Here is a 21,395-nt window from a genome sequence, read left to right on the forward strand (position 1 = left end):
GGAATTTACACAAAGCTTGAATACTAGGAAGCTGGGATCACTGGTAGCCATTTCAGAAGCTGCCAACCCCAAGAAATTATCAGAGTACCCTGATCTTCAGAACCATTGCCACCAGGAAAAATATACTCTTTTGTGTTAACGTGTGGACTATGCAGGCGACTACACAGACTGGCTGCACAAAAAGGAGTTACAGAGTCTTGTTTCTCCTGTTATCTGTTTATTCGATAACTGTATTTCGAGGTTTATTCGTATGCCCTCACCCTCCCTGGCTTACCTCCATCATGTAATGATCTGTTTACTCACCTGGCTATTTGGCAGTGTCCCATTCACCTCCATATGCCCAATGGCCAGTTCAGGGCTGAAAATAGAGTTGATGCTCAGGGTCTGCTGTAAATGAAACTGAATGTACATTTGCCATCTATTGTTCCAGTAAGGAGATGGAACTACCACTTTTCCCATTGGACACATCTTTTTTTAATAAGAAAATTTCCTACTAGAAATGGTGGTATTGGACATCAGCTGGGTGGAGTTCGAACAGAGGAAGGAACTGAACTCTAAGTTGGACACACTTGGCTCAGCCCTTTCTGAATAGAACAAAGAGAATATAAATCCCTGAAGATGAATGCCTCCATTATTGGGATAACCTCTACTCCTAAAGGTGTAAAAAGAATATTAAGTGGTCTTGTTTTGTTTTACTTTGCTTTTTTTGGAGGAAGTTCTTCTACCCTTGGAGTTTTAAGTAATGCTAGAAAAGAATCTCTGTGAAGAATGACTTCTCCCCATTGCAGTATATACTTGCACTGACCGCCTCAACCTTCGTTTTCACCATTCTTATAAACAAAGAGGTTGGAGACCCAATTTGATGCATTCATTTGTTGAAAAAAAAGTAAGGCAGAGGCCATATCCTTGACTTCTGGTTGTCACTACTTCTTGGGAAAGTTGTGTTTTTCTTGCAGTACACTGCAGTGTTCATTTTCCAGGGTCCTGTATATTGACAAACAGTGGTGGTAGTGCTGGCTTCTTGATCTGATTTCCTGATCCATGAATTACAGCTTGGAGTATCCATCCTTCTGCTCCCTGCTGTCCAGGGGTTGCAATGGTGGTGCCTCCCATTCAAGATCTACCCAGTGCTAGTGGCACACTCAGAAGTAGTAGCTCCCCTGGTAGGTCAATTCTGTAATTCTTGGAAAGCACCCAAGAAGCCTACCCTAGAACCTGTTCCTTCAACCTTTACAACTATTTTGTAAGCATTCAGTTATCAATATTAAACTCTATCCTGCTTAAAATTCCCAGTGTTTTCTCTTTCCTTCATCGAAACCTATTGCTATGTATTTAGTCATCTGAAGTCTAGCATTTTAAAGCCTTCTCTCTGGAACTCAAAGTCATTAACCTGCCACTGTCTCTTACTTACACATATATTTAAAGAATGCTAAGAAGTGCAGAGTTTCAGGTGATAGACCAGCACCATTGTTAACTTACTTTTTTAGGACCTGCCTGCCTGACTTGTGAATGATTCTCTTTTGGGCATTCCTACACTTTTACCAGGTTATCTATACCTGAAAGGCAGAGTAGAGATTGTGATGGACTCCAAACTTTAGGGCCATCTCCAACATAGCTTCTTCTGATGTACAAGCATCCTGGAGAACCTGATCTCATACCCCAGGGAGTCTATCAGCCACTCTGTTCTGCCCATGCAGAGAACTGTATGGAGCTCCACTCTCGATATAGGAAGGTGTATTAGTTCATTCTTGCACTTCTATAAAGAAATAACTGAGCTGGGTAATTTAAAAAGAAAAGAGGTTTAATTGGCTCATGGTTTTGCAGGCATGCAGGATGCATGATGCTGGCATCTGCTCAGCTTCTAGGGAGGCCTAAGGAAACTTACAGTTATGGAAGATGGTGAAGGGGAAGCCAGCACTTCACATAGCCAGAGTAGGAGAAAGAAAGAGATGGGGGAGATACTGCACACTTTTAAACCACCAGATTTTGTGAGAACTCATTCACCATCATGAGAACAGCACCAAAGGGATGGTGCTAAAGCATTCATGAGGGATCCACTCCTGAGATCCAATCACATAAGGCCCAACCTCCAGCACTGGGGATTACAATTCAGCATGAGATTTGGGTGGGGACACAGATCCAAACCACATCAGAAGGAATCTGTCCTGATTAGAGAAAGCAGCTAAATCAATTAGAGAGCACAATCCAATCTCCACTTTTACTGGAAAACAAAGTTGTGTCCTGAGTTTCTTGTTTGAAAATACTAAGAATGGACATAAAATTGGGTTATCCTAGACAGTCAGCGAGTCCTAGAGAAACAACCAGTCAGAACTGAGTTTTAGGCCAGGCTCTACCACCTAGAAGAAATGTAACCTCCTGTATGTCCTTCAACCTCTGAGCTCCTTTACTCCCTTAGAAAATGGAGCTACTACTACTCTGCAGAGGTAGTGAAAAAAAAAATCAAATAAAATAATCTTTCTGACTCCTAGAATCATACCCCCTTTCTGTCAAATCCATCTGGAAGAATGCAAGCCATCATCAACCTGGATTTTTATAACATGTAAGAATTGGAAAGGACCAGCATGATGCCTGGCAGAGAGTTGCCAGGCAATAAATATGGATTAAACTAATGAATTAATCATCGAAAAATGTAATTTAATAATTTTACAACCCCCTACGAAACTCAAAGTCTTAGGGCAATTAGCCAAAATCATGTGTCTACTTGGTGACAGGACCAGGGATCAACATATAAGCCTCAATTTCCAATCAGTATTCCCTCCTCTGACTCATATTTTATAAAGCCGTAACATTTTCCAAAATGATTTGTAGGCAAAATAGCACTGATTTATGAAAAGTAAATCATAAATTACACTCAAATACTAATTTCTCGGCATCTGAGACCTATTTTACATGGAGCAGGAATTCAGATTTCCTATTGAAAATCACTTCAGGGACCAAGGATTACAGAGCTTATTTCCCAAAAGCATATGTTCCCCCAACTTTAAATAAGATGCTGAGAATGAAGCAAAGGGGAAAACACTGGATGCTGGAATGTGGGGGGTGGCGGGACGGGGGAGGGGGGGAGGAGAAGAGGCCTCTTGTGGTGAGTGCTCGAATAGTTCTTTAGAAACTTTCTTCTTTCGGGAAGTGAGAAGAGTGAATCTGAGATCTGGACGAGGACATCCTTAGCGATAGAAAAATATTATGAGTCGGCAACCTGAACTGCCATGATTCACAGCAGAAAGTCCCATTGGAAGCAGCTCTGCAAACACTCTAAAGGAGAAACTGCCAGGTTCAGAGAGGGGGCAACTTTAGAGAAGACTGCCATTGATTTAAGTGAAAACAGTCCAGAACTTTAGGAATAATAGAATCATTGGACTGGCTTATTTTTCTGGTCTGTACGTCATAGAGATCTTCTCCCTGCAACTCCCACAGCCGATTCTCCCTGTGGATGAATTAGGCTGAGTGAGGAGAACAGGATTCTTGCCCATAATTTTTTCAACATATCTAGCTAATTTATCTGTTGATACCACTGTATTATGGCAGTTAAAATGCTGCAACACTAGAACAAGCTGGAACAGACTTCATGCATTCATAAAAGCCATGTGAAGACCACATGCAAGAGGCGGTGGGAGAACCGGTCCAGATAAGAAAATGGATGCGAACATTTGCAATTCTTTGCTTAAAGCTGAAGAACACTGAGTGCTTTGGCTGCAGAATCGTAAACATTGCAATGGAATTTGGGAATTATCACCTTGTAGAAGCCTTGAGATGGAGATGGCTAAGACAGGTGAATGTCCAAAGCGAATGGGCTAAACGTCATTTTGTGTTCCTGCTAGGAGGACCCCTATTGACCAAGAGGAAATTTGTCACATTCCTCATCTCTGATTCTACCCATTTTGAATCCATGCCTCTCTAGATCTTTTAGGGAGAAATCATGGCCATTTAGTCATCCCGTGGATAAAAACCTGAATTTCTAATTCTCTTAGCATATAACCTGGATGGATGTCACAAGGCATGGTTTGAAGCTGGAATCGGTGAGTTCCTAGGTTTGTGAGCTTGGGTACAAATCTAAACCTCTCTTCAGATTCCTCATCTGCAAAATGATTGTAATAATCACTCACTCAGACTTCAAGGAGAGAATGCAGAAATGTTTCTACAACTCAACAGGGAAGCTGTGAATCACAGCTCAGAGTTCTTCAAACTTGTGTAATATATAAACTTTTCATATGGAAAAAAATCCTCATAGAACCTAGAAAGTGACCTCAGACATGAGACACAGTCTCCATCCACTTTAAGATTTGCAAACTGAAACAAAGACTATCTTGTTTTATGCATTTAAAAGAAGTCTTTCCATTTTAAATTATTAACCAACGTTTTTTAAAGTAGTTGTTAATGTATAATAGGCAAAATGAGATTAAAGATTGTTATCGAAACAAAAATGCAAATTTTTGAAACTGTGTAACATGTGACTCTCTGAGAATCAATCAAGATAATCCTGGTTTGAGAAACACCGACTAACAACCAAGAACTGAGAGGCAGAAATCAGGATTTTAATCCCGGATTTGCTATTTACTAGTTGTGTGGTTTGGGGCAGGGAATATAATCTCTCTAAAGCCTCAACTTCCCATTTCAGATTACCAGGTCCAAGAGTACTGATTAAAGGTGAGAAAACCTCCTGGAATTATATTCTGTGAACAAAATCATGAGAGGAAGAAATTCTAGTCCAGGTGTCTTATAGCAGAAGGTCAGATCTAGTTGTGCAAGCTCCGACAAAGCCCTGGCCCTCACTGAGCCTCAGTTTCCTCTTGGAGAAAATCGAGTGGTAATCTGTGATAAGCTTATCTACCTTGCTGAGCTGCCAGGAGGTCAAAGTGTTTATGTGAAGGAGCCTGTTGTGCAAACAAGGAAGCACCATACAGCCTTGACCACTGCAGCCTTGAACAAAACTTCTCCTGGAAACAAGGGTGCTTAACACTGCTCAAGGTTTAGAAACCACCATTCATATCTCGCAAATAGAATCCATCTTGAGGTTAGAGTTCTGTTTTATGATCCTCTGCTTCTCGTGCCAGAAATGAGCTCAGCTGAAAGTGCCATTTAACTACCCAGTGCTGGGGTGGGTTTGCTATCAAGATCCTTTTTATCAGTCAGCTGGCTGTGAAAAGCCAGATACATACTTAAATACACACAACTCAGAAGGCCCAGGGGTTCTGCTTCCCAAGGCTCTGGCAAAGCCCACCCTTCTCTGGACCAGGGCAAAATGCTGATAAAGCCGTAAATGAGTTCTCTTCTCCCTCCATAGCTGCCGTGCAAACCACTGCACACAGAAGAAACAAACGAGAAGCAAGGGCAGCCCTAAGTGGTTTACTTGCTCCTTCTCTAACCTTCCTCCACTTACCTTATCCTTTTCCACCCCTGTCACAGAGTCACATGTGATGAGGAATTAGGGCCCATCGAGTAGAGCCCAAAGCAGTCTCTTTCCTATGTTCCAGAAATGATCAGGGTATACATTTGATAATAGTCACCTAATATTTAAGCCCATGCTAGCTAAAGCATTTTCCTATAGGCCAGGAGCTGGGCTAGGGCTTGTTTTTTTTTTTTTTTTTTTTTTTTTGAGACAGGGTCTCCCTCTGGTTGCCCAGGCTGGAGTGCAGTGGTGCCATCTCTGCCCACTGTAGCCTTGACCTCCTGGACTCAGCAGATTCTCCCACCTCAGCTTCCCAAGTAGCTGGGACTATTGACACACACCACTGTGCCTGGCTAATTATTTGTATATTTTTGTAGAGATGGGGTTTCGCTATTTTGCCCAGGCTGGCCTCGAACTCCTGGACTCAAGCAATCTGCCCGCCTCAGCCTCCCAGAGTGTGGGATTACAGGGGTGAGCCACCGCACCTGGCCTGAGCTGGGGCTTTGATGCAACATTATGCCTATTTCATCTTTACAATCATCATGAAATATTAGAATTATTATTCCCATTTCACAGCCATGGAGTAGAGGAGAAACTGATACTCTTGCATAGGGCCTCCCAAATATCATTGTCTGGGTCTACATCCTCTGTTCTGGCTTTTATCATTGTGACTGTGGCTACTCAGAGGGCCCCTAGATAGTGGAAGGATTTTCTTATCCCAGCATTTCCCCCAAACAACTGTGTGTCCTTGAACTCTTGCCTTAGCTCTGAGCCACAGCTTCCTCCTGTTTAACTTCTGCCTGCATTTAATGTGGTTATGGGACTTAACTGAGATAATATATATATGTAGTCTCTGTGTCCCATCAGGCACTGAACACCTGGGAAGATTGTTACTGAAGTCATAGTAAACATGGTAAGCTCTCCACTCAGACTCTAAGTCACCATCTAAAAGAGGCAGGCACCCCTCTGATGATGGGGCAGAACTGATGGGATGCCCAGTATGTGACCTGTTTCTGGAGTCCAGCCTGACCACATCCACTGGACTAACGGAGGACAAGTTTGAGTCCAGAATGTAATAATGGTCCACCAAGGTCACATGAGCCATGATGTAGGGTTCATGCATCTCTCCAGCTGGTGTACTTTCTAACCTGTGGGACTCGGGTGCTAGCTCTTTGAATCTCAGTCTCTTTCTGTCTACTAAAATAGAGCTAGTAATTGCTACCTTACAGGGCTGTTGTAAAGATTAAGTAGAAGAAAGCATGTGAACACATTGGCACAGTGTCCAGCATGTTGGGGAAGTTCCATGGGTGTTTGTTCCTTCATGTCTTGGTCCTGAAAGCTTGATTAGGTTTGCACACGTCCATGCAGCTGCTGTTCACAAGGTAGGATTTCACAAGGGCATAGAACAAGTAGGGCTTCCCTTTCCATGTGTAGATGTGTGGGAATGCTTTCATCATCAGAAATGCTGCTGAAAAGAAGCTCCTAAGAAAAGTCCTAAGAGAACAGTCACCAGAGTATCTGACCCCAGAAGTATAAGACACTCAGGAACACTGCCTACTTTAACAAACTGCTTAAACACCAGATCAGGCTACGATCCATAACCAAGTTTCAGATGAATGGTGTCTTGGTGCATTTGGGCTGTTATAACCAAATACTTTAGACTGAGTAGCTTACTTATAAAAAACAGAAATTTATTTCCCAGAGTTCTGAAGGCTGGGAAGTTCAAGATCAGTGTGGCAGCATGGGCAGGTTCTGGTGAAGACCTACTTTCTGGGTCATAGGTGGTAGCTTCTCATTTTGTCTCATGTGGTGGAAGAGACAAATGAGCTCACATTGGTTACTTCTATAAGGGCATTAATCCCATTCATGAGTGATCCAACCTCATGATCTGATCACCCCCTAAAGGCCCCACCTCTTACTATCATTGCCTTAGGAATTAAGATTTCAACATATGAATTTAGGAGGGATTAAAACATTCAGACCACTGCAGATGGTTAAGCAACAGCACTTTCCAAAGGGAATTTTGACATTGCCAGGAGCTGCTACCTTGATGCAGACCCAGGTCTCGCTGTTTGGCCCAGCGGCTACCAATTGTCCCTTGTCCCAGGCACAGAACAGACAGACATCCAGCCAGACAAATTTACTGACCTGAGGAGGTTATGGCATCATTAAGTCCAGGGAGAGATCCTCCTGAGGAGGATTGGGGAAACCATACTTGCATCTCTGCTCTTACTCTTCTTGATTTCCAGCCAAATTTAATGAGTTCAGAGGGCAGGCCAAATTTCAAGCATGTGAAGAACACAGTTGTACTTCCTGATCTTTAGAATGAAGACTGTGACCGTGATGCCAAGTTTCACAAGTTGCACTTCGTATTCTGAATTTGGTTCACTCACATGTTTGAACACAAACTTAGGGGGTAAAAATAAATGTGCCAGAAGATCTCAAGAGATGAATAACATACTGTAGAAGAGATTTTAAAAAAATTAAAAACAGCAGGAGATGAAGAAAGAGGAGGTGGCATTTACAATGAAGCGTTGAAAAATGGGTAAACTTTGGAAATATAGAAATGGAAGGGAAATACTCTCTAGGACAATGAAACAGTATGAACAGAAACGTGGAGGCAGGACACTCGAAAGATTTTAAAGAGTAAGGAGTTTTGATGTGTATGGACTGTGAAGCATGTTCTATGTATAGACAACCTTGCAGTACCCTTGTCTGTGTAAGAGAGCCCACTTATGGCAGAAGTTCAGTGGAGAACCAGAGTCTGACAGACACTTCTGGTGCTCACCCATATTTAGCTTGTTTTTTCTTCTGGGCACAAGAAAGGACTCTGTTTCTCCACCACCCCTGTAGCTACGCAGCACCGTCTAATTCTAACCAACGCATTGTGTGTAGAAATGGTAAGTGTCAATTCCTGGCCAAAGCGATTGCCAAGTCACAATCTCCAGGACCTCTTCCCCTGTAACTTCAACTGAACAGGTTGTATTTTCTGAATACTTTAGCTACAAGACAGAGGAAGCTGCTCACACATGGACCACTGAATCACTACTTGGAGAGCCAGTGGCTTTGAAAGTCTCCTAGATCTTCAGTAAACTTTTCATAAGCAAGATGTAAACCTCTGGTATTAAGCCATTTAAGGAATGTTTGTTATGGCCCCATAACCTAGTTTATCCTGACTAATATAGTTTCTAAAAAGTGCCCATGAGTCTTATGAAGACCATACTGGACCCACTATGTTTACTTGTTCCTCAGAAAATACAAATCTTAAGCATCATTATGACTAGAGAAAGACACAGCTATCCCACTTGTACCAAGCCTCTGGCATACATAGATACCTTTCTAGTTCTAGGCAGGTTCTGTTCAAGATAGCAACACTACCAAGGGCTTTGTGGCTTTATTTTAAAGCAGTGATGAAAGAAGATATTGTTGACATATCTAAAGCTACACTGAGATTTGAATAACTTGAACAGTGACCTCATAGAAGTTTTGAATGGTAATAATTACTACCATTTAGTAAATTACTGAGATTCCAACATGTTAGTGGACATCTTTCAACCTTGGCCTTACACTAATCCTGCAACATCTGGATTATTATCTCCAATTTACATATAAGAAAACAGGCCCAGAGAAGAGATAAGACTTGCTTAAGTTCACCTAAGTCATTTAGAGGAGAGTTAAGATTCAAACCCAGATATGTCTGACACCAAACCCAAGCTCTTTTTATGAAGATAATCTGTCTCTTAAAGCTCACAAGAAGGATAGGTAAAAATAGAATCTTACTTAGAATTGTTCATCCTAACTCTAACAAGGAAAAAAATAAATAAAAGAAGTGTTGCAGGGACAGATAGTGCTCACTAAATATTCATTTCCTCCTCTGCATTACCCAATTTCTCCACCAAATAGTCTGGGGCCATATAGCTAGTTCTGGCCAATGAACTATGAGCAGAAATGACATTTGTTATTTGCAGGTTGAGGTAGTTAAAAGTCAATGTGTTTCTTCTGTCTTCTTTGCCCCCGTTTACCTGACATGACACATAATCCAGCTGGCACATCCATAGGATAGAAGAGGACCTTTAGACCTTCATGATATTGTATTTGAGAAATAAGTCCTATTATATTAAGCCAGGTGCAACTGTCTTTTAGAGACCTATATTGTTGTTGTTGCTGTGTTTTACTTACTGGACTACAGGTTAACAGAACACAATTAATCCTAATGGTTCATTACATATTTTGATCATTAGTTTTTGCATAACTCACTTTTACTGATTTTAGTAGCCATTTAGTTAGTATTTTTTTTAAATGTATGCATTCATACATTTAAAACCACCTCTAACAACTAAAATTAGAACTTCCATAATAATCTTCATCTAACTCCATGGTTCCTCTACAAACTCTTTCCCCTCTCTTCTCTCACACACCCTAAATCCTATATTCCTCATTCCCTTGCTTTTCTTAATATATGGTTTTATTGCATCTATATGTATTCCTAAAAAGTGTGTGTACTTGTTAGATTTTGTTTATAAACTTATAAAAATAGTGTCATATCATAATCAATTGAAATCTAATTATTATGTTTAATATTACATTACTAGGATGTATCCATATTGTTGAAAGTTGTTTTACTTTATTTATTTATTTACTAATGGTATACATTAGATCTTATTCTTTTTCTTTTCTTAGACATGTCCTGATGATTCTCCTTTCCAAGTCTTCAGTAAATTTATTTAGTTGCCTATGCACTTATCATAAGAGGAGCAAAATCTAGAAATATTGCAGGCAAATATGAAGTGGCACAAGACTGAGATTTAGACTGGCTTGTGAACCCAAGCTTTGTTCTTTCTGAGACTGAATTTGGGGCACAGTTTCCTCCACTATAAAATTGCCCCATTTATTCTATCCTTACTGGACTGTGGCAAGGATTCAACAAGACAGAATGAACAAAGCACTTTATGAATTCTAATACGTCCTGTAGACATTATTATGAGTAAGAAGAATCTTTTAATCTGCTTTTTAAAGCATGTGCACACACACACACACACACACACACACACACACACACACACAGTTCCCTATTGCGACTAAAATCAACAAATTCAAGCTTGTATCCATGTTTCTGTTCTGGCTGCCCCATGAGTAATCACCACTAGAATAACTAGCAAATTGGAATCATCCCTCTTCTCTGCCAGATGTCTCCCCCTTTCTTGCTCTTTGACAATTCAGATGATATTCATTATCCATCTTCAAACAAATTGCAGGTGAAGAAGTTTTGGAGCTGGATGTCTTTTACTCGACACACTCACTTCTTTTCCCATTGTGTATGTGTGTAGATGAGATACTGCTTGTGTGAGCCATGGTTTTGCTCCATACAGGATGACTTCCTGCCATAAGTTCTTCTTACAACAATTGAAAGATAAAGGACTTTGGAGGCAACCAACCCAGGTTTTTATCCAACAGGGGCATTTATAGGCTTATCTCAAAAGAGGTGCATACATTCTCTGAGTCTCTGTTCTCCCATCTGCAAAATGTATTTATAAAAATTAAATCAGATAATGCAAGTTGAGTGCAAGAACTGGCCCTGAAGTAAAGTAGACGCGCATCTAAGTGCTAGTTTTCTTGATTATTATTGTTATTCTTATTATCGTTTTGACAAAAAGTCTCCCTCTATCACCCAGGTTGGAGTGCAGTGATGCAATTTTGGCTCACTGCAACCTCTGCCTCCTGGGCTCAAGTGATCTTCCCACCTCAGCCCAAGTAGCTGGGACTACAGGTGCATGCCAGCACCCCTGGCTAATTTTTTTTTTTTTTTTTTTTTTTGTATAGCCTAGGTTCTGGCATGTTGCCCACGCTGGTCTCCAACGCCTGAGCTCAAACAATCCTTCCACCTTGGCCTCCCAAAGTGCTGGGATTACTACAGAGAGCTGTGAGCCACCACACCCAGCCTAGTTTTCTTTTTTATTTCCCTTTCCTTGGTAGTCAGTTTTCTCAGAGACATTTTGGTATAGGGGCAGTGTCACAGTATGATTTAAAATACCTAAGAGAAATTACATGACTTACCAAAACAATATGATACAATGGCAGAATCCACATCAGAAGAAAAATCACTTCAGATCTAAGAAACGTTTTGGCTTACTAGATGTTTGTGTTGGCAGAAGCAGAAATTGACAATTTCTTGCCTGTTCCAAGAGCAGCAGTGCACAGAGGACTGACACTGCATCTCCTGGATAGTCAACCTTGGTCAGTGACGTCCAGGAGGCAACACCTCAGTGGAGAGAAGACTCTACCAGGCCAACACTCGTGATACTCCAGGAAAAGAAATCAGCTTCAGATTAAAAGGAGACACTGGTTTTTGTTTGTTTGTTTGTTTGTTGAGACAGAGTCTCACTCTGTGGTCCAGGCTGGAGTGTAACAGTGCGATCTCAGCTCAATGCAACTTCCACCTCCTGGGTTCAAGCAATTCTCCCGCCTCAGCCTCCTGAGTAGCTGGGATTACAAATGTGCACCACCATGCCCGGCTAATTTTTTTTTTTTTTTTTTGTATTTTTAGAAGAGCTGGCCATGTTGGCCAGGCTGGTCTTCAACTCGTGACCTCAGGTGATCTGCCCGTCTTGACCTCCCAAAGTGCTGGAGTACTGGGATTACAGGCGTGAGCCACCACACCTGGCCAAAAGGAGACACATTTTTTTTTTCTTTGTTTGTTTGGGTTTTTTTGGGGGATTTTTTGTTGTTGTTGTTTTTTGAGACGGAGTCTTGCTCTGTCGCCCAGGCTGGAGTGCAATAGCATGATCTCACTTCACTTGCATGCTCCACCTCCTGGGTTCACGCCATTCTCCTGCCTCAGCCTCCCAAGTAGCTGGGACTACAGGCGCCCACCACCACACCCGGCTAATTTTTTTGTATTTTTAGTAGAGACGAGGTTTCACCATGTTAACCAGGATGGTCTTGTTTTCCTGACCTCGTGATCCACCCACCTCAGTCTCCCAAAGTGTTGGGATTACAGGCATGAGCCACTGCGCCTGGCCAGAAGACACATTTTTAAATGCAGGAGAAGAGATGCTACAAGAGAAGGTAGCTCAGATAGAAGGAAGATTCCCTCAGGCTGGGAATGGTGGCTTGTGCCTATAATGCCAGCTCTTTGGGAGGCTGAGGCAGGTGGATCACTTGAGGTCAAGAGTTTGAGACCAGCCTGGCCAACATGGCGAAACCCCATCTCTACTAAAACACAAAAATTAGCTGGCCATGGTGGTGTGCACCTGTAATCTCAGCTACTCAGGAGGCTGAGGCATGAGAATCACTTAAACCCGGGAGGCGGAGTTTGCAGTGAACAGAAGAGAACTGCCAAAGATGAGAGAACAGATTAGATTGGTGGGACCCATGCAAGGATGGCTTGAGCTTCTGAATTCTAAGCCAGGATCTGTGCTACCACTCACCTGTGCCACCAGGTGAGTTTCAAACAGTGGCTTGGGGGAAAGAAAAGTAGGTCAGTAGGTGGGGTGCTCTCAGTCATGGAAAAAAATCAGGCTATAGCTACACTATGTCCAATATGGTGGCACTAGCCACCTGTGGCTATTTTTATTAAAAGTAATTAAAATGTAGAAATTAAAAACTCAGTTCTTCAGTCACACGAGCCACACCTCAAGTGCTCAGTAACCACATGTGCTAATGGCCACCGTACTGGACAGCACAGATAGAGAATATTCCACTCATCCCAGAAAGTTCTACTGGAGAGAACAGAGCATCAACAAGCCCAGGGCACAAGCCTGAAGCAGGTGCTGGATATAAATAGGGTCAGCACTGAAAAGGAGCACCTGAGGCAGTGCAGCTGTTACCTGAACCTACCCTAGCCAAGACACACTGGGTCATGTGTAGACCCAATAAGGAAAGTCTGTGTGTTAAACAGAAAAGTGAAGGAGATGCAGACTCCTTCTGTGATGTTGCACTTTCACCTCTGCAACAAGCCACCAAGAAGTCCATCCCCAGAGCATCAGTGGTCCAAAGGAGATACTTTGTTTCAGTGCTTCACCCATAACTTTCAGAGGAGGGCTTTGCCCTCCCCAGTGGGTCAATGTTGGAAGCTGAAGAATAATGGTGGATCTCCCAGCTATGAATGTTTTGGATCTCTGCTACATATTCACATTCACCTGGGTATTTTTCTTAGTCATTGCTTGTAGTGGGAGAAATAGTCTTAATATTTTTTGCTCTTATTACTGATAAGACCAACATCTTAGGGTGTCTGTGTACCAGAATTACTCCCAGACTGTCCAATTCCTTGTCTGCATGAAGAGAAATGACAACTCAGCCTTATAAATGATTTTCCACAGCAATGCTACCCCAGGAGCATTTCCACATAGCTGTCATTGCTACCAAATACCTATTCTCAATTCAGAGCCATCCACAATTTTTCACCTGTGATACGGCAGAGCTTGAAAGGGCTTTAAGACTAATTTGTTCAGAACCCTTCATTTTCCAGGGGGTAAATCTGGGAACTGGATTTACCAGCCAGTGAGGCCAGAGTTAGATGCCAGGTCTAAGTCCCTTATTAATCTCTTAAATCATAGTCCTGATGTTCGAAGAAGACAAATATCTACATGGAGATTCCTCCTTCTCATCTTCACAACTAGATTAGAATAAAAGCCAAAGATAGAAGAGGTGAGAACAGCTAGAGCTCACGGGCCACCCGAAGTCAGCACCCTCAATTGGACTGGCCACAAGCTTCCAGGGGGTGCCTCCTGCATGCAAGCCACTGTGCTGAGGATACAGGATGAACTAGATGTGGTTGCTGCCTGTAAGGATCTTAACATCCAGTAAAAATAGAAATATACAAAGGCCTCTCTCCTCCCCTTACCTGGCACACATACCAGACTCTGTTTGGATCATGGATGTTTATGGGCCAGCAAGAATCTGAGAAAACATTTTTCCATTTTGCATTAGGGTTTGACATCAGACTGCAAGACCAGGGTGAAGAACCTCAAGGAGAGTGAAAAGGAGATTTCAGCTCTTGGCAGTTCTGCACTGTCCGGCCTTGTCAGTTACTTCACTTCCAGGGTTGTTGGATTTAGCAAATGCAAATACAGAGCCCCATTAAACTCAAACTTTTCAGATAAATAGTGAAAAGTTTTTTTTCATATAAGTATGTTCCAAATATTCTATGGAACATCTTTATACAAAAAATTATGTTTTGTTTATCTGAAATTCAAAGTTAACTGTATGTCCTGCTTTTGTTTTGTTTTGTTTTGAGACAGTCTCACTCTGTCGCCCAGGCTGGAGTGCAGTGGCACAATCTCGGCTCACTGCAACCTCTGCTTCCTGGGTTCAAGCGATTCTCCTGCCTTAGCCTCCTGAGTAGCTGGGATTACAGGCATGCGCCACCTTGTCTGGCTAATTTTCTGTTTTTTTACTAGAGATGAGGTTTCACCATGTTGGCCAGGCTAGTTTTGAATGTCTGACCTCAGGTGATCCGCCCACTTCAGCCTTCCAAAGTGCTGGGATTACAGGCATGAGCCACCATGCCGGGCCTATGTCCTGCATTTTTTACCTGGCAATCCCATTCAGTTTCTCTTAGTCTGTTTATTCACCTGTAAAATGGGGATATGAAAACCCACCTTGCCTGTATAATGAGGATTAAATTAGCTAGGGTTTGGGAAACCTTGGCATATAGCACATAATTAATATATGATAGCCCTCCCACTTTTCTACTGATTCACAACATACATCAAATAGGAAAATGGACCCAGACAAATGGCTTTCTGGGAACTAGATTAGCCAGGTTTGTAAGAGAAAACAGAGATCCTTTGGCCCAGCTCCTTCACCTACGTGGGGCCCTCCAGTAAAATCTTGAGTGTTTACATAGAAATGAATGCCAAGGTATATACTAACTGCCTCGAGTAGTGTATGAACATGGAGGTGCAACTTCTGTACCAAAAAGAAGAGCACTTAAATTGTTGGCTCTTAAGTCTCTGCTGTGAAAAATCAACACCCCGGCAACTTAGTGACACCAAAAGATCAGAAACGAAGAGGCCAGGGAATGATAAAGAGACCAAAGATGGGAAATATAATAAATGGTAGGTCCTGGAGACTACTATTCCTACGGAGATAGGCAGTGAACCAAGGGAAGGAGATCTGCTCTGAACGGAACATATCTGGGTTGTGTCCTTCTCGAACTCTGCCACAAAAACTTTGATCAGCAAAACCCACAAAGAAGTTTGGGTTCATGCCCATCTTGAGAGACAGATAGGGTGTTGTAGAGAGAGCTAGAGCTGCAGAGGAGGGAGAGGTGCTGCCCTTCCTGCCCCTGAGGGACTTTGGTTCTGTGAGCTTATGCCATGATGGCAGAATGTGCACAAGTCAGTGTCGCAGCTCATACTGAGCTACCAGGCAAAAAAAAGGCCACACTCCTATGTTTCAGATGCAGCCCACCAGTTAACATTGTGGAAAGTGGACGTTGTATTTTGTCAGGTCTCTGTTGTCTTCTTGGGGTTGTGTTGTTTTTACAATAGGTATTGAGGTATCTTTCTTGAGTACCCAAGGTCATATACTACAGAAAGGCACAATGCTAGCTGGCAGAAAATTCTGAGATATGATCAGTTTAATCTCTACCTGAAAGACATCAGGCTGGGAGTCACATTTTTGTCTTGAAATCCATTCTGTAACAGTAAGCAGAATTAAAGAAAAGAAGTAGGTGCGAGACATGGAGGAAGAGCTTCTGTTTCCATTTCTGAAAAGTTGCCACTGGAACAAACCTAAAGTTTTAAGAGTCATGGCTTAAGGCTGCGCTTTTCAAAATGTGATCTAAAGACCCCTAAGGTCCCCAAGCCCCCTTTTGGGGTTCCATGAGGTCAAAATAATGTTATAACAATACCTGGGAATTATTTACCTTTTTAAACTCTCCATGGGTATTTACCTTTTTAAACTCTCCATAGGTATACAGAGGTTTCTTGAGGTTACATATCACATCTGCAATGATCTAAAAAAGCTACTGAAATACTCCCCACTTTTCCCACTTTATATCATGTAAGAACCCCATTGTCTTCTATTAAGCTAGGTATTAACAAGAGCAGCAAAAATGCAAAGCCATCCTTCCCACTAAATATTTTTTGGACTCCATTGTTATTTTTTATAAAAGTTTTTATTTGTGTTAACATATAATGAACTTATTAATTTTGTTCTTAACTGAATTAATATTTTTCTAGATTTCTTGGTTTTAATTTCTAATTAGGTAAATATCGGTAGCTATATATCCACATAAAACAGAGATATTTGGGGGCCTCAAGGTTTTTAAGAGTATAAAGGAGTTCAGGGACTAATAAGCTTGATAATCCCTAGTTTAGGGGAAATAAAAAAGGTGAGGACTATAAGGTACATGTAATTTATAAAGAAAATTGGATTGATCTTACAGAGTTGGAGAATGCATTTGTTGGAATTGTTCTGGGTGAACAGGAGGGATGAAAATAAGACCTGTAAGTGAAAGATCAACATGTGGATTTCAGCCCAGTAAGAACTTTCCAGTGGTCAGAGCTAAACAAAGACAAGAGGGATGTTTTTTAACAAGGAGTTAAAAAGTTTACAAGGAGTGAGCTTCCTATCTCTGAAAGTATGTAAGCAGAGTCTGGCAAACCATCTGGGAGAGATTTTGCAGAGAGGAAGCTAAATGCCAAAGAAAGCTGGCATAGGGATGGGATGGAATGTCTAAAGGGCTTTAAAGATTCCTCACAACCTAATATCTAGGTGAGGAAAGACCTAAACTGATTTTATAGAAGTCAAAGGCACAGCTTTTTTGGCCCAGTTCTAACCAGAGAGTGGCTCGTTGTCAATACAGGGCGCTAAAAAGAATGATTCTCACAAGCTGCTTTGTAATAACTGCTTGCATTTGCAGAGGGCTTTGCAGTTGGCAAAATTCTTCATTTGCTTTATTTAATGTGATTCTCTCAACTGCCCCATGGGTTAAATAGTTCACAGAGGAGGCTCCAAGAGGCAATGTGTGAATTATCCAAAAGACACAGCTGGTAAGTGACAGATCCTTCTGGCATTAAGCACTGGTATTCTTTCCAGTGTACCTCAGCTGCCTCCATACTGGCCCAGCTCTAACATCTGTCATTCCTCATGCGGCGTATGTGTAATAAGACTGGTTACCTTGCTTGGCTCCTGCCAAGGTACCTAGTGCAGTGCTGTTGGTCACGTAGAGGAGTCTCTTACCCTAGCCCTATCACCACTCCCGTAAATTCCTTCCTAGGGAAACACTGGACTTTTGAGAAGCCAACTCTCTTCTCTCTGAGAAGTTCAACTCTCCCCAGGCATGCTAATGAGTTGTTTTAAGCAGTGTGTGAGTTTCACGTTCGGGAAACCCAGGAGCTCAGTGATCACAGCTCAGGTGTACGGAAAGCGAGGTGCCAGCCATCTCTCTGCAGCCTGCCCTCTACTCACATGTTACCACCTCTTCTGAGTGGCACTTCCACCCGCCTGCAGCCATGCCTCTTTGGGCAGAGATCCCATCAGATTTTACAAGCCAGGCAGGGTCAGGCTTGGTGAAAACGTGAATGGAAATGCCCAGAACAACAAAGGCAGCAGGCAGTTTTCCTCAGGAGATGGGGGAGAGCCAAGCCATGTGCTGGCAGCCACGGGGCACCCATGGGAAAGCCATGGGCAGGACAGTAGCTGACGCCAGTAACTGGGACTAATTGGGACAGACCTATTGGGATTAGTCCACAGCTTATAAAGACAATTTTTGAAGAAATACATTAGTTCTGATGACTTTCAAATAGCTCCAGACTGGATTACCAGGATGTGATTCAAGCGAGTAGTAACCATTCTAGAGCAGGGTGCATACACTTTTTCTGTAAAGGACCAGATAGTAAATATTTTAGGCTTCGCCGGCACAGTGGTCTTTGTTGCAACTACTCAACTCTGCCATTGTTGCATGAAAGCCACAGTCAGCAATATGTTAATGAATGAGCCCAGCTGTGTTCCAGTGAGATTTTATTTATGGACACTGAAATTTGAATTTTATATAATTTTTACATGCCACAAAATAGTCTTCTCTATTTTTTTTAACTATTTAAAATTATAAAAACCATTCTTAGCTCATAGGTTGCAGAAAAACAGATGAGCTAGGTTTGGCCCGTGGGCTGTAGTTTCTCAGCCTCTGTTTTGTGGCAATCATTCTCAAACTATAAATGGTCCTCTTTACTATGGTAAATGAGCCATTGTTTAAAAAAGATTTTTAGGCTTTCTCTGTTAAATACGTCTGCAAATTTATATCAAAATTGATCACTATAAAAAGGGAAAAAAGAAAAACAAAAGCTACAAAATGTAAGTCCACTGAGGAAATTGCTACCAATATTTCTAATGCATGTTCTCAAGGTATGAACTTACATCACTAGGGACTGGACCATAGCGGGATGTGACTCACACTTAGGGTGAACCTGTAAATCTAACGTAACTGCTTTTGTGATCTGAAATCAATGACCACATCAGTTACGTACATTATCATCTAGCATGTTGAAGTGCTTAAGGTTTTAGGTTTGCATACAGAAGCAAACAACTCCCCTTCCTGTCTTGTTTACCTGTTCTTATCAAATCTTTTGTTGCCTGCATCATGGGTTGGCAAAGGCATACTCAATTTAGAGCCATAAGGCTACCATGGTAACTATTATGAATAAGTATTTCTCTGATTATACCCCAAGTCTTTCAGTCCCCTTGAAATTCCCACCCACTCCCCTAAGAGGCCTCATGTGCATCTTACAGGGCTCTGTGGTCTGCTCTTTGCCTCCCTGCCTGCGCTGGTGCCTAGATCCAGACATCAGTCACAGCTTCTATCATTGCCGTACCCATGAGAGCATGATGCCTGTTCTTCCTTCCTTTCTGGAGATGGTCATTCTGTTCTGCTCTTATGCCACAATGTCCATGCTCTTTGTACTGTTTCTGACTTGTCCACCAGCCTTCTCAAGCACAGAAAGCCATACACACCAATGTCATTCTTCTGTAGAAACCACAGAAGACCAGTCCTTGGTGTTTTCACCCCCTTGTACTTCAGCTCCATCTCCCTAGGAGGCAGGCTGCACCAGAAGTGATCTAAGTGGCAGAGCCCAAGCTGTGACCAAACCCCTCAGACTATTCAATGTGTACAAAGCTTGGATGGTCCACTCTATCCTTCCTGATGGTACATTCTTCTACAGGAGGCTTTGGGGTCCCTTGTGATAAAATGCCTAGTTGGACCCTAAAGGCATACCCAAGCATTTCTAAATATACTTGAGTGACTGTAACTGAGGATAATGCAGGAGTCCACTCAGGACATTGGATTATCCCAGTGGCTAAGAGATCATTTAGTTTGTAAGTTTCCTCATTGGATCCCAGGGAGTATTTACTGGTATACAGAGAGATCTGTGGGGAATAGCATGCTTGATATTATTTAACCAAATTTTCAAGGTATAATTTACATACAATAAAATGCATTTTTTAATTGTACAGTTTGATGTGTTTTGACAAAATGCATACACCTACACACCTAGCAGTCACAACCCCAATCAAGATAAAAACCACTTCCATCAACCCAGAAAGCTTCTCATGCCCTTTTGCCATCAGTTTCCACCTTCAGTCCCAGTCCATGAAACTAAGGATCTGCTTTCTCCTGATATAGATTACTTTTTTCAGCTCTAGAGTTTAAGGTAAATGGAATCATAGATCATATACTGTATTGTGTAAAGTTTCTTTCACTCAGCATGTTTTTCAGATCCATTTATGTTCTTGCTTCCATCAGCAGTTAGTTTCTTTTCATGTTGAATAGAATTTCATTTGTATGAATATATCACAATCTGTTTATATAACAGTTGATTATATAACAGTTGATTGGCAACTTATATAACAGTTGATTGGCATTTGAATAGTTTCCAATTTGGGGGTCCTATGAATAAAATTGCTGTGCATATTCATTTACAAGTGTGAGGTAAGAATATGTTTTTATTTCTTTTAAGATAAAAACCTAAGAGTGGAATTGCTGAATTTTATGGTAAATGTATGTTTAACTTTATCAAAGAATTGCCAGAGTTTTTCAATGTTCTTTTACCATTTTGCATTTCTACCAGCAATGTTTAAGAATTCTGATTGCTCCAAATATCTCACCAACACTTAATATTGTCAGTCCTTTTAGCTTTAGCCATTATAGTGGATATGTAGTGGTATCTCACTGAAATTTTAATTTGCATTTATCTGATGGCTAATGTTGCTATGTGCTTATTAGTTATTCCTATATCTTTTGTGAATTGTTTCTCAAAATTGTTTGCACTTTTAAAAAAACCAGAGCTATTTGTCTTCTTACTATTGAGTTGTAAGATGGGTAGGTAGATAGGTAGAAAGATAGGCAGGTAGACACACACACTCACACACACACACACACACACACACATCCTGGATATAATGCTTAATTTTATATGTCAACTTGACTTGATTATGGGCCACATATTTGGCTAAATGATTTCTGGATGTGTCTTTGAGGATGTTTTTGGATGAGATTAGCATTTGAATTGGACTCTGTAAAGCAGATTGCCCTTCCCAATGTAGGTGGGCACCATCCAATCCACTGAGCACTGAATAGAACAAAAGGCAGAGGAGGCTGGGCATGGTGGCTCACGCCTGTAATCCCAGCACTTTGGGAGGCCAAGGTAGGTGGATCACAAGATCAGGAGTTCAAGACCAGCCTGGCCAAGATGGTGAAACCCCATCTCCACTAAAAATACAAAAATTAGCCAGGCTTGGAGGCAGGTGCCAGTAAGCCCAGCTACTCAGGAAGCTGAGGCAGAGAACTGCTTGAGGCAGAGGTTGCAGTGAGCCAAGATTATGCCACTGCACTCCAGCCTGGGCAACAGAGTGAGACTCTGTCTCAAAAAAAAAAAAAAAAAAGGGGGGGCAGAGGAAAAGAGAATTTGCTCATTCTGCCTGAATAACTGAGCTGAGACATTGGTCTTAATCTGCCCTTGGACTACGAATTACACCACCAGAT

Source organism: Piliocolobus tephrosceles, chromosome 14, assembly GCF_002776525.5.
Source record: "Piliocolobus tephrosceles isolate RC106 chromosome 14, ASM277652v3, whole genome shotgun sequence".
Lineage (NCBI taxonomy): Eukaryota > Metazoa > Chordata > Mammalia > Primates > Cercopithecidae > Piliocolobus > Piliocolobus tephrosceles.